This window comes from Pipra filicauda, unplaced genomic scaffold (genome assembly GCF_003945595.2).
Source record: "Pipra filicauda isolate LSUMZ 115617 unplaced genomic scaffold, ASM394559v2 scaffold336_size1087642_pilon, whole genome shotgun sequence".
In the NCBI taxonomy this organism is placed as follows: Eukaryota; Metazoa; Chordata; class Aves; order Passeriformes; family Pipridae; genus Pipra; species Pipra filicauda.
In genome coordinates, this window is record NW_024104461.1 from 182,158 (window position 1) to 195,610 (window position 13,453).

Here is a 13,453-nt window from a genome sequence, read left to right on the forward strand (position 1 = left end):
TCCAGTCTCCCCTGCCCCTTCCATGGGCAGAGGCACTTTTCACTAGAGCACTTTGCTCCAAGTCCTGTCCAGTCTGGCCTTGAACACTTCAAGGACAGGATGGGGGAGCCACAGCTTCTCTGGGCAATCTGTGCTGGTGCCTCAGCACTCTCACAGGGAAGAATTCTCCCCCAATACACGATCTAACCCTGTTCTCAGTCAGTGTGAAGCCATTCTCATTTGGATTGGGTTTGCGTGGGCAGGTTTTGGTAGCGGAGGAGAGGCTACAGGGGTGGCTTCTGTGAGAAGCTGCAGGAAGCTTCCCCCATGTCCAGCTGATCCAATGCCAGCCAGCTCCAGGGCGGACATGTCTCTGTCCAAGGCTGAGCCAATCTGAAATGGAGGTAATGCCTCTGGGATAACATCCTTAAGAAGGGAAAAAAAGTTATTGCACAGATGTAATTGCAGCCAGAGTCAAGTGAGAATCTGTGAGGGGAACAGCTCTGCAGACCCCAAGGTCAGAGGAGAAGCAGGGGCAGGAGGTGCTCCGGGCTCTGGAGCTGAGATTCCCCTGCAGCCCATAGTGAAGACCCTGCTGAGGCAGCTGTGCCCCTGCAGCCCAGGGAGGACCATGGGGGTGCAGAGATCCACCTGCAGCCTGTGGAGGAGCCCACGCTGCAGCAGGTGGATGCCTGAAGGAGGCTGTGAACTGTGGGAAGCCTGTGCTGGAGCAGGGAAAGGACTCTGGCTCCTGTCCCTGAGCAGTGGCCGAACAAGGTGGGATGAACTGACCGTGTCCCCCATTCCCGTCTCTCTGCGCCGCTGGCGCGGAGGAGGCAGAGCCCGGGAGGGAGGGAGCGGTGATGGAAGGTGTTTTTAAGATTTATTTTACTCCTCATTATGCCCCTCTGATTTTGTTGGCAATACATTGAATTACTATCCCCAAGCTGAGCCTGTTTTGCCCATGACGGCAATCGCTGAGTGATCTCTCCCTGTCCTCAACTCAGGAACCTTTCCCTGTATTTTCTCTGCCCTGTCCAGTTGCGCAGGGTGGTGAGAGAGGGGCTTTGGAGGGCACCCGCCATCGAGCCGGGGTTAACCCACCACACGAGTGCTCTGGGAGACCGAGGGGAGCTTTGGAAAACCGGGGAAAGCTCGACATTCCCGCCAGGAGAGGCTGAGGGAGCCGCAGCCCCGCAGGGCGGGAAGCGTTGGGACCATGAGAGGCGGCAGCTCCGCCTGAGCGCGGCGGCCCCGGGAGGGACCCCCGCCCCAAAGAAGCCGAGGGGAGCTTTGGGAACGGCGGCCAAAGCCCAGAAGCCCCCCAGCAGCGCCAGCAGAGGCGCCGCGGCCTCGGCAGGGAAGCGCCGCAGCTGCGCCTCAGAGGCAGCTCCGCCTCAGCGCGGCGGCCCCGGGAGCCGCCCCCCCCCCGCCCTCAGCACAAAAGCGCGGGCAACCGGGTCGGGCCGGGCCGGCTCGGGCAGCGCTTGGGCACGGCGGGCTCCAGGCACAGGGGCACAGCACCACGGACGGGGGAAAACGCCGCCAACACCATCCAGGCCAACCTGGGACCGGCCAACACCTTGTCAGCTACACCGGAGCCCTGACTGCCACCTCCAGGCCTTTCTTGAACACCCCGGCAATGGGGACTCCACCACTCCCTGGGCAGCCCATGCCAAGGACTGACCACCCTCGCCATGCAGAAATTCCTCCTCACGTCTCTGTTTCCTCTCTCACACACCCTGACAACTATGGGAAGGCTATTCAGAGCCACATTGAACAAAGCTGTCTCACAAGGTTGTGCCTTAACCCTCTCTGAGATGATAGCCATGCTCGATGACACCGGCCCCTCAGGCAGTGTCAGTGTCCAGCTGGTGTCAGAAATCCTCTCACCTCGGAAGCCCTTTTTGCCCTGCAGCAGCTCGGGAGTCACAAAGTCCTCCAGAGCTGCAGGGAGGGACGAGGCTGCCTGGAGGAATGAGACAGGAGGCACTGAGCAGCAGAAAATGCCCTCACCCAAACACATTCCAGGTGGCACTCTTGAACATTTCCCTCCTGTGCCAGGGTTGCCTAAAAGCAGCACATCAAAGAAACTTCTAGGACTCAATTTGTGAGTTGTAGTAATCAGGCAGTCTTTAATCGGCTCTGAGATGCATCGCTCATCATTTTGCCAAAATGCACCTGCTTAAAAAGGAACTGGGTGTTGCCTGGCTGGGGGCCTCAGTTCCCCTCCTCATTGTTTCCTTCAATCACTTGGCTCAGCTAAAGGGAGTTTCTATCTTGTACATACTCTCAGTTCTTATACATTTCTGAATTCCAATGTCGCATGGGGTTCCCAGGGCCACCAAGAGCTCCCACTCTGTTCCACGGCTCTGTTCAGCTCCCTGGGCTTTCACAGAGCCCAACACCTCATCGAAAAGCTGTTTATGTCCAACCCAATCCTGGCTGCCTCTCTCCTTGTGCTCTTTGTTTGTGCTTGAGCTTCAGGACCAACCACAACCTTGTCAGCTACAACGGAGCACTGAGTGCCACGTCCAGGCCTTCTCTGACCACCTCCAGGGATGGGGACTCCCACTCCCTGGGTAGCCCATGCCAATGCCTGAACAGCCCTTCCATGCAGAAATTCCTCCTGATGTCTGGGTCACTTTCTTGAAAGGCTTCTCTCCGTCACTTGACTTCTTCCTAATGTGTCTTCTTCCAGAATGCTTTTTCCTTGGCAACAAGGACATCCCTGATGTATTGAAGGAACAGCAACTCGGCTTCGCTGAGCTTGGGCACACCCTGGAAAGTTCCCGGAGCTCTCCTAATCCCATTGCTGCATGGCAGAAGGCAGGAGAGGAACGCTTTGCTGTGGAGAGTCGGGAAGGAGGCCAGGACAAGGTTCCCCCAAGCAGGCTGAACCCTGCTGAGCTGGGGGTGTGGATGCTGCCACAAGCTCCAGGGTTGGCCAAACATCTCCTGTGCTACCCGGCACGTGCACGGGGCTCCTCAGCTGGGCATGGCAGCTACAGGGCTTGACTGACAGCTGTGTCTCCAACAAGATACTGGCTTACCTTAAGGACACACACCACTGTCAGAGAAATGACAGCGAGGACAGACAGCAACAACCACCAATGTGGTTGTGTCATCCACGGGCTCTGGTTTCTCCTGCGACAAAAGGAGATAAGATCAGCAGGGGAGAGAGGGTTGCTCCTTCCATTCCCCATTGCCCTGAAGGACACATCCAGCAGTGCCCAGCAGCTCTCCTACCTCCCCTCTGTGTTCCTTGCCCTCCTCCAAGGCTGTGCGTCTGGAGATGTTCTCTTGTGGAAGACATTAGCCCCTGAAACCAGAGGCTCCCTCATTCTCTTGCCTCTTGCTAAGCAGCAAGACTTAGAAGCGGGTTGGTCTTGGAGACCATCTTGTGCTGAGGAGCCAGAGTCTGACTGGGAACATTTTAAAGCCTGGAGAGAAATTTATGGCGCATGACAGGACTCTATCTTATGGAATTGCTTGTTTGTAGCCAGTTTTAAACATTGTTTGGTGTGTTTTCCTCATATGATTGTATTAACCCCATTTTCCTGGATAGCCCGGGGCATGGCCAGGCTTGCCCAGAGCTGTTTTCCCGCCATAAGTTGTTCGCTCCCTCATTTTCCCGCTCATCCCGCACTGATTGGCTGAGCAGTGCTGCAGTGCGGGTGAGTCCCCATTGGGCCCTAATGCCCGACCCCTCCCACGCTCCTCCTCCCTTCCTGAGTTCTCCTATCCTGTTATGCCCTGGGATGTCAATCTCATGCTCCTCCCCTGTTACCAAGCCCTTCTGACCCAGACCCTATGTAAGTCCCTGCTCTGCCGCAATAAATTGCCATTGCAGCCTGACTTTCTACCTTGTCAGACTTCCTTGTGCAGTGTTGCGGTCCCATTCCCTCACCCACCGGACCGTTGTCTGGCACCAGGTGATGATGGACCACGATTTCAAAGACCTCTCCTGGAACCAGCAAAACGTCTGGGCCCTCAGGGCTACCTGGCTTATTGAGGAGCCTCGACCCTTCCTCTTGTTGCTTCCAGGCTGTCTCCCCGGTGTCAGGGATGAGAGGGAAGTGCCCACCTCGAGAGGAAGGCTCTCCTTCAGCCCTGTCCTCTACCCTGCTGATTGCAGCGGGGCCGTTGTTATTGCAGTAGGGCCGTGTCTATTCACGGGACCTGTCGCCGGCACAGACCGAGGGGAGCCCCAGCCCCGCCGCTCCGCCGGCCCAGCGCGGGGAGCCTTGAGCCCCTGACGAGCGGCAGCTCCACCTGAGCGCGGCAGCACCGGGAGGGACCCCCGTCCAAAGAAGCCGAGGGGAGCTTTGGGAACGGCGGCCAAAGCCCCAAAGCCCCCCAGTAGCGCCAGCAGAGGCGCCGCGGCCTCGGCAGGGAAGCGCCGCAGCTGCGCCTCAGAGGCAGCTCCGCCTCAGCGCGGCGGCCCCGGGAGCCGCCCCCCCCCCGCCCTCAGCACAAAAGCGCGGGCAACCGGGTCGGGCCGGGCCGGCTCGGGCAGCGCTTGGGCACGGCGGGCTCCAGGCACAGGGGCACAGCGGCACAGCACCACGGAGGGGGGAAAACGCTGCCAACACCATCCAGGCCAACCTGGGACCTTGTCAGCTACACCGGAGCCCTGAGTGCCACCTCCAGGCCTTTCTTGAACACCCCGGCAATGGGGACTCCACCACTCCCTGGGCAGCCCATGCCAAGGACTGACCACCCTCGCCATGCAGAAATTCCTCCTCAGGTCTCTGTTTCCTCTCTCACACACCCTGACAACTATGGGAAGGCTATTCAGAGCCACATTGAACAAAGCTGTCTCACAAGGTTGTGCCTTAACCCTCTCTGAGATGATGGCCATGCTCGATGACACCAACCCCTCAGGCAGGGTCAGTGTCCAGCTGGTGTCAGAAATCCTCTCACCTCGGAAGCCCTTTTTGCCCCGCAGCAGCTTGGGAGTCACAAAGTCCTCCAGAGCTGCAGGGAGGGACGAGGCTGCCTGGAGGAGTGAGACAGGAGCCACTGAGTGGTGGGAAATACCATCGCCCAAAAACTTCCCAGTTGTCGCTCCTGAACATTTCCCTCCTCTCCCAGGGGTTCCCCTGTCCACCAAGAGCTCCCTCTCCGTTTCCACCGCTCAGTTCAGCTCCCAAGGGTGTGCAGTGGCATCAGGAGTGAAAAGTCTCCAACCGTCAGCCTGGGAGCCAGGCGGGTGTGAGGGAGCAGGGCAAAGGGATGCCAGGAATGGAAACAAGTCCCTGCTTGGGGCAGCAGCAAATCCCCTCCCAGCCGGTCTCCCCTTCCCAGGAGGTGGTTTTGCACCTTGAGGGCTGGGACAGTGATGCTGTGGACGAAGGTCTGTCCAGTCTGAGGAGTTCCCCAGGGTGAGTCAATCCACCCACGCTGGTTGAGAGGGTCCCCTGGGACGCTGCCCTGAGGGCCAAAGGAGTCCAGGAAGACTGGACATTCTCCAAGAAGGAAACCTTAGGGCACAGGCAGGAACAGGTTGTGCCCATGTGCCAGAGGACAAGCTGGCAGGGAAGCACAGCAGCTGAGGAGGGAGCTTTGGCTGGGACTGAGGGAAAACACAGAATTTACAGCTTTGGGAGAAGGGGCAGCAACGCAGGAGAACAGTGAGGATGTCACCAAGTTATGCAGGGAGAAAGTTAGAAAGGCAAAAGCCCAACTCGAGCTTAATTTGGGCACTGCTGTAAGAGAGAACAGAAAAAGCTTTTACAAAGACATCAACAAACAGAGGAGGAAAAAGGAGAATCTCCATTTTTTATTGGATGCAGGGGGAAACATTGGCACAGAGGATGAAGAAGAAGAGACTGAGGGCTTGATGCCTTCTTTGGGGTGCCCACAGCCTCCTCTGTGGGGAGGGATAAGTGCGCCGGCTCTGGGGGTGCACTGCAGTGACTGGGCACAGGCACCTTGTCCTGGGCTGCCGGCACTGCCCCACTGTGGCTGCTTCCCTGGGCTGCTTTGGGCTTCCCTCTGCAGCAAGAGCAAGGAAATAACAGTCAAGGAAATAGCATCCAAGGAAAGCCTGGGCAGTTCCTGGACTGGAACAGGAGTTAGAGAACAAGCGCTGCCATTGCTCTTCCTTCCTCCTCACCTCCTTGAAAGTCTTCTCTCCCTCACGGGCCTTCTTTATGTTGTATCGCTTTCCGGAATGCTTTTTCCTTGGCATCAAGGACATCCATGATGTACTGAACAAAGAGCAACTCAGCTTCGCTGAGCTTGGGCATTGTCTGGAAAGTGCCATGAAGAGGAATGACTGGGAGAGGTGAGGATGAGCAGGCAGTGTGGGCAGAGGGGCAGCACTGGAATGTGCTCCCTGCCCTTCCCTGCTCTACAGCCTCTCCCTCGCTGTACTCCTTCTTCCTCCCTCTCCACTGAAGTTTCTCAAGGAACCTGAAGAAATCCAAAGGGAAAATAAGGATCAAAAGTGAAGGCAGCTGTTGATGGTGGTTGAGGGCAGAAAGGCTCTGTGTGCCCTGCCCTGTCGGGGAAGCAGCCACTGGAGGAGTCGGGAAGTGACATTTCCAGCAGGGCAAACCATTGGAGTTTGCAAGGGAGATGGGGGAAAAAAAGGCTTTTGGGCATCATCTCCACAGAATTCCCTGCTCCCAGTCCATGAACAGGGAGGTTTGGCCAGGGAGGGCAGCAGCAGTGCCAGCACCTCTCCCTGCTTCTGGCAGGTGTTTCAGCAGAGCCTGAGGAATTTGGGGAGCCCCAGAAGGGACAGCGCTGGCTGGCGTGGCTGGGAATGAGCCCTGGGTGGGAAAGGCATCTGGAAAGGATGGGAGCAAGTTCTTTAAAAGCCTCTCTGGGGAGCAGGGCAGGGAGAAATAGGGCAGAGCCGTCCCCAGAGGAGAGTCTTGCTGGGAACTGGAGCAGAGAGGGATTTCCTTGTGGTGGCAGCAATGGGGGACCCCCCCGAGCCCGACCCCACCCCATCAGCGGTGCAGAGAAGGGCTGGTTGGGATGTGCTCTGACATGTGTGCCCATCGCTCCCACTCTGGGCTCCTTTGCTGGGTCTCTCCCAAAAGCAACGTGTTTTAAACACAGGCAGGGGAGTCTTTGGCAGCGGCTCCCGCATGGCTGGGGGGCCTGGGGATGAGTTGCTCTTCAGAGGAAAGACTGTTGGTGGCACAGCAGTGGCACAGGCAGGGAGTAATTACCTTCTCAGCAATGATTTCCTACGGCGTCGGGGTTGGGAACCATCTGCACAAGATCTGAAGCACAACTGGGGAAGGAGAAAGGGAGACATGTAACACCAGAGTTTTCTTGCCATACTTTGCAAACCAAGAGAGGGCAAAAGCTCTCCTAACGCCATTGCTGCATGGCTGAAGGCAGGAGAGCAAAGCAAAACTGGGGGGAGTAGGGAAGGAGGCCAGGACAAGGTTCCCCCAAGCAGGCTGAACCCTGCTGAGCTGGGGGTGTGGATGCTGCCACAAGCTCCAGGGTTGGCCAAACATCTCCTGTGCTACCCGGCACGTGCACAGGGCTCCTCAACTGGGCTCTGCAGCTACAGGGCTTGACTGACAGCTGTGTCTCCAACAAGATACTGGCTTACAATAAGGACACACGTCAGCGTCAGAGAAATGACAGCGAGGACAGACAGCAACACCACCAATGTGGTTGTGTCATCCACAGGCTCTGGTTTCTCCTGGGACAAAAGGAGACAAGATCAGCAGGGGAGAGAGGGTTGCTCCTTCCATTCCCCATTGCCCTGAAGGACACATCCAGCAGTGCCCAGCAGCTCTCCTACCTCCCCTCTGTGTTCCTTGCCCTCCTCCAAGGCTGTGTGTCTGGAGATGTTCTCTTGTAGAAGACATTGGACCCTGAAACCAGAGGCTCCCTCATTCTCTTGCCTCTTGCTAAGCAGCAAGACTTAGAAGTGGCTCAGTCTTGGAGACCATCTTGTGCTGAGGAGCCAGAGTCTGACTGGGAACATTTTAAAGCCTGGAGAGAAATTTATGGCGCATGACAGGACTCTATCTTATGGACTTGCTTGTTTATAGCCAGTTTTAAACATTGTTTGGTGTGTTTTCCTCATATGATTGTATTAACCCCATTTTCCTGGATAGCCCGGGGCATGGCCAGGCTTGCCCAGAGCTGTTTTCCCGCCATAAGTTGTTCACTCCCTCATTTTCCCGCTCATCCCGCACTGATTGGCTGAGCAGTGCTGCAGTGCGGGTGAGTCCCCATTGGGCCCTAATGCCCGACCCCTCCCACGCTCCTCCTCCCTTCCTGAGTTCTCCTATCCTGTTATGCCCTGGGATGTCAATCTCATGCTCCTCCCCTGTTACCAAGCCCTTCTGAACCTAGACCTTATATAAGTCCCTGCTCTGCCGCAATAAATTGCCATTGCAGCCTGACTTTCTACCTTGTCAGACTTCCTTGTGCAGTGTTGCGGTCCCATTCCCGCACCCACCGGACCGTTGTCTGGCACCAGGTGATGATGGACCACGATTTCAAAGACCTCTCCTGGAACCAGCAAAACGTCTGGGCCCTCAGGGCTACCTGGCTTATTGAGGAGCCTGGACCCTTCCTCTTGTTGCTTCCAGGCTGTCTCCCCGGTGTCAGGGATGAGAGGGAAGTGCCCACCTCGAGAGGAAGGCTCTCCTTCAGCCCTGTCCTCTACCCTGCTGATTGCAGCGGGGCCGTTGTTATTGCAGCAGGGCCGTGTCTATTCACGGGACCTGTCGCCGGCACAGACCGAGGGGAGCCCCAGCCCCGCCGCTCCGCCGGCCCAGCGCGGGGAGCCTTGAGCCCCTGACGAGCGGCAGCTGCGCCTGAGCGCGGCAGCACCGGGAGGGACCCCCGTCCCAAAGAAGCCGAGGGGAGCTTTGGGAACGGCGGCCAAAGCCCCAAAGCCCCCCAGCAGCGCCAGCAGAGGTAACTTGCTTGTGCTTACTCGTTGCTTGCACCCAGGCAAGCTCTCTGCATGGCATTGACAGTACAGCATAAGAAGTCATGGGCATCTTCCTCCCTGCCAAGCTGAAAATGTTCTCCTATGACTAAGAAACAGGAAGTTAGTAGTTGTCTCCTACAGGAAGGGAAGAAAACCTGTCAAAGAACCTGAAATCACATACATCTGAAACCCCTGAGAACAGCCAAAGGCAGGATGGCACTGACTGAGGAACGCAGGACCTTGTTAACATGCGCTTCCATGATGCACATCATGCAGAAGCCTTGTTGGCGACCTGAGGAGGGAGGGAGAGAAGGTCCTCTGGTTAGCAAAATATCCCTAGTGGTGGAATACTCCTCTTCTTCCACTCCCACTCCAGTGCAATATGCCACTCCTCCCAGTGTTTCAACAGGCACGGGACGTTTCAGTGCATAGAAAATGTTCTTCAGAGGAATGCTAAACTGAGGTTTTAACTTGCAGGAATAGTGACCCAGAGCTAGAAAGATGTGCCTTCATGAAGAATAAGACAGCTGGATAGGACAGGTGGCTCCTGAGTGTACAAAGAACACAAGTTCTGGGGCTGACAAAGGGCTGCTTTTCTCCTAAATCAAATTTGAGGTTCTGGGAATCCTTGGGATTCGATTAACAGCTTTACAAGGAGATGTCCCTAAGAGTACTCACAGGCCTGGCTGTGCTCGCGGGAGAGCAGATAGTTGGCCAGCGGCGGGGTGTATGTCAGGCATTGCAGGACAGCATTAAGGAAGCTCATCAGAGAGGGGAGGGAAGGCTCAGCAGTGAAGCAGAGCCAAGTGGACGGGCTGAGTAGAGCTCGGTGCCAGGGAGATAACCCAGGTGAAACTGGAGACGGAGCAGAGAAAGGCCCGGAGAACATCTCTGCTGTGATCTAAAGGGAGGACAGCCGAAAACTCGGAGGAGGAATGAACATTCCAGGACATGTACGTTGATAAGCTGACTGAACTACAGCAGCCTACAGAACCGAGGTCTGAGGGGTCTGAGGGAGACAATGACACAGCAGAGACTGACACAGAAGCAAGGAGGATGGACTCAGAGCTATCTTTTTGGACTTTGTGAGGAAGAAAGGACTTCAGCAAACAGCTGGGGGTTGGTGGGGGGAGCATTCTGGTTCTCTGAACACTGCCACGAGAGAGAGACTGCGTTACCTCTCAGCCTAAGGGCTTTTCCTGGACTAAAGTTAAAGGGAGAGGCTTAAAGGGACTGATAGAAATGTATAATGTTATATCTATAGTTGCTTTTAGCTTGTACAGTCTTTATTGTGTATTTATTGTGTAGAATAAATACACAATTCCCCTTTCCCCTAGAGAAGCCTCTTGCCTGAAAGTTTTCTCTTTGGTGTTGAGATAAATTGTGGGAAGGGGTGGGGAAAGCGTGGAAATTGGATTTTGGATTTCTGTGGTGGCTCAAACTGCCCCAAGAGATAAGGGCAGGGAGCAGGTGCCAGTGCTGCCTGTCTGTCTGCACTGCCTGCTCATCCTCACCTCTCCCAATCCTTCTCTTCCATGGCACTTCCCAGGGCTTTCCTGAGCTCAGCGAGGGGGATTTGCTGCTGGCTCAATACATCATGGATGAGCTTGATAAAGAGGAAGAAGAATCCCAGAAAGAGAGACAGCAGGGGAACACAGATATCTTCCAGAAAGAGACCGAATGTGAAGAACTTCACCTGCAAGAAGGTGGAGAAGTAAGTGGGATGCCAATGCTCCAGCCCCTGTTCCAATAGAGGAACTGCTGAGACTTTGCTCGGGTGCTATTTCCTTAACTGTTATCTTGCTAGCAGTAAGGAAACAGGATCTAAGGAAATAACCTCGGAAATAGCCAAGGAACTAGGGTCCAAGGGAATAGCCAAGGAAAGAACAGAAAGGACAAGTTTGTTTAATAAAATCTTTTGGCCTGCCAACCTGCAGTAGATTTTGTCCAACCCAAAACTGGCTGTTGGTCTTCTTGTGCTCTTTCTTTTTCCAAATGTATTTCCGTATTGGAGATGGAGCTACATCCACACCTTTGTGGTGTCCAAAGACAGTCTTAATCAGTGGGGTTTAACCCACCAGCTCCATCCCAGGGGTTTAATGCCTGCCAGTTCAAATGGGAGTCCTGTTCCTTTTATCCCAGCCTGAGGGTGTCTTTGCCTGCACATCCTTCTCCCTGACAGGCTGGGGCTGGCGTGAGACGATGCTTTTCACAGTCCTGATGCTTTTAGCCTTGTGCAGATTATTCTTGAGCTCGACCATCAGCTCATCAGCAGCTGTTTTGCCTTCCTGCCTGGAGGGCTCAGGGGGATATGAATCTGATCTGGAATCCTTGAGGCTGCTGACATCCCCCTCAGTGCTGCTCAGGGTCAGGGCAACCCCAAGAGTTACAGTTCCATGGTGTCGTCCAATTTTCAAGTCCAAGCCCCCCTTCCACAATTTGCTTCAGTGTTAGAGGGTTTTCCAGACATAAGACAAGACTCAGTATCAGGGGAAAGTATTTCTCCTATGGTCAAGCAATATTTCCATTGGATTAAGTCCCTCCTTTTCCCTCCAAGAAAAGTTCAGAAGGGAAGATGGAAAGATCCTTCCCACTTCCAGGGCAGCAGTGTCTCTCCTCTTCTAGGCAGCAGTCGTAGCTGGCTTTGTCGTAGCTGGAAAATTTGTCTCTTCATCACAGTATGGGGGTTTTCTCTCACCCCTCTCAGCCCTTCGGCTCCACCCGAAGGTCTCGCCCGTGGACTGCCAGCAGGGACAAAAACTCGCTTCACCACGGTCGTATCACGAGGTGCAGGGCATCTTTGTGAAAGTCCCTTCCTGGGGGGATTCAAGTTCCTCCTGAGTCAGAACGTTTAGGGCAGCTCTCAGTTCAGTCTTTGCCCCAACTGTTCTGACAGAGCTCCTTTGCTCCGTCTCCAACTGCCAACGTGGCAGGGGGGAAAAGGCCACTTCCCCCGCATTCCATCCTGGTCCAGCTCACAGGACATCTCTGAGCTTCTCAGCTCCTCTCTCCAGTGCTGCTGCATTTCAGGACTCCCTTCAAATGGAAGTCCACGCCTTCCTTCTAGGAGGGGTCTCCAAGGGTTTGGGGAAATAAAGCCAGGCTCAGCCCCCAACAGCCTCCGCTGAGCTTGGCGCTGTGTCTCTCCGTCGGATAGCTCTGTCTCTCAGCTTGCTTTTGTGCCATCTCTGCTGCTTGTTATCTCTTTTGGCTCTCGGCCACAGCTCTCTGTTTGGTGCTGTCTCTGCTGCCACTCCTGCTGCCCACTCACAGTGGAGAAAGACTCCCTCAGCTCTTGGCCACAGTACTCAGCCCAGTTTAACACTGTTTCTGAGTTTCTGCAGCCCCAGCCTTTGGGGGGGCTGGGGGGCCTTGGCACCCAGCAGGGCTCCTGGCTCCTCCTCATGGCTCAGACCATGACTGCCTGTCTTCCAACTACATCATCATCCTTCTTTCCCGGTCTGGTGTGATATGTTTGAAGCGCTGATTGGGTCTGAGAGCATCAATTCAGGCCTCTGTCATTATTCCAGGTGGAAGAAGTTTGAGGAACTGCCTTTGCCCAGGCCCCAAGATGCTCCTGCCAGGATGCTGCCCTGCCTCCAGCACCCCAAAATCTGGGCCCCTGACTCGGTGACCCCTCTCTGCAGAGAGGATGCTGCAGGCGGCTGCCGTGCTCAGGACACCCTGAGGAGCCTCCCTGGGACCTGGGAATGGGGGTGGGATGCCCTGGGACCCTCCAAGCTTCTCCCTGGGGCCATGGGAATAAGGGATGCCTTTAGGAACCCTATTGCCTCTTCCTGGGTACTGGGAACAGGGGTGTGGGAAGAGGGAGGTGGGATGCCCTTAGGACCCCCACAGCTTCTCCCTGGGAACAGGGGGGTGGGATGCCTTTATGTCCTGGTTTGAGAGCCCCAAATTGCAATTCCCGAGTCCAAGCCCCCCTCCCACATCTCAGCCCAGTGTGAGATGGGTTTTCCAAACACAACACAAGACAATATGGGGGGAAGGGGATTATATTACAATGAGTACACAAATATATATTATAATACATCATATACATAACCTTAACTATCTCTCCAATGATAAATCAGTATTTACAATGGATCACTCTCTTCACCTTCCAATAAAAGTCCGATCTGCTTGTGAAATGTTTATATTTTGCAAGAGCGCTGACTGGTTCAACCCCAAGGGACACCACCCCCTTGGGAGTTACCATTTTTTAAATTCCCACACTTTAGAACCTCCACAGCTTCTTCCTGGGTCCTGGGTCCTGGGGAGTGAGAAGAGGGAGACAGGATGCATTAGGACCCCCCATAGCTACTCCCTGGGCACCTGGGAACAGGGGGGTGGGATGCCCTGGGCCCTCCAAAGCTCCTCCTTAGGGAATAGGAAGGGGTGATCCAGGCAGCCCCAGGTGTCCTGAGCAGCCGCTGCCGCCGCGCAGGCTCCGGAGCGCGCAGCCTTGCCAGGGCTGCAATGTCCAGGGGGTCAGCTCGTGTGGCAGGGTCCCCTCCCCACAGCCCCTTTTGTCCAACTGTTTTGTCTTTC

General features: G+C 55.5%; 1 long non-coding RNA gene across 1 annotated transcript; it reads right to left on the reverse strand.

The window, feature by feature from the left end:
- Nucleotides 1-8,932: 8,932 nt before the first annotated feature.
- Nucleotides 8,933-9,686, reverse strand: LOC113994715. Its single transcript, XR_003543189.2, has 3 exons — nucleotides 9,584-9,686; nucleotides 9,087-9,197; nucleotides 8,933-9,011 (listed from the first exon to the last, which is right to left on the reverse strand). It is a non-coding gene; the product is annotated as an uncharacterized LOC113994715 (long non-coding RNA).
- Between the last annotated feature and the right edge of the window lie 3,767 nt (nucleotides 9,687-13,453).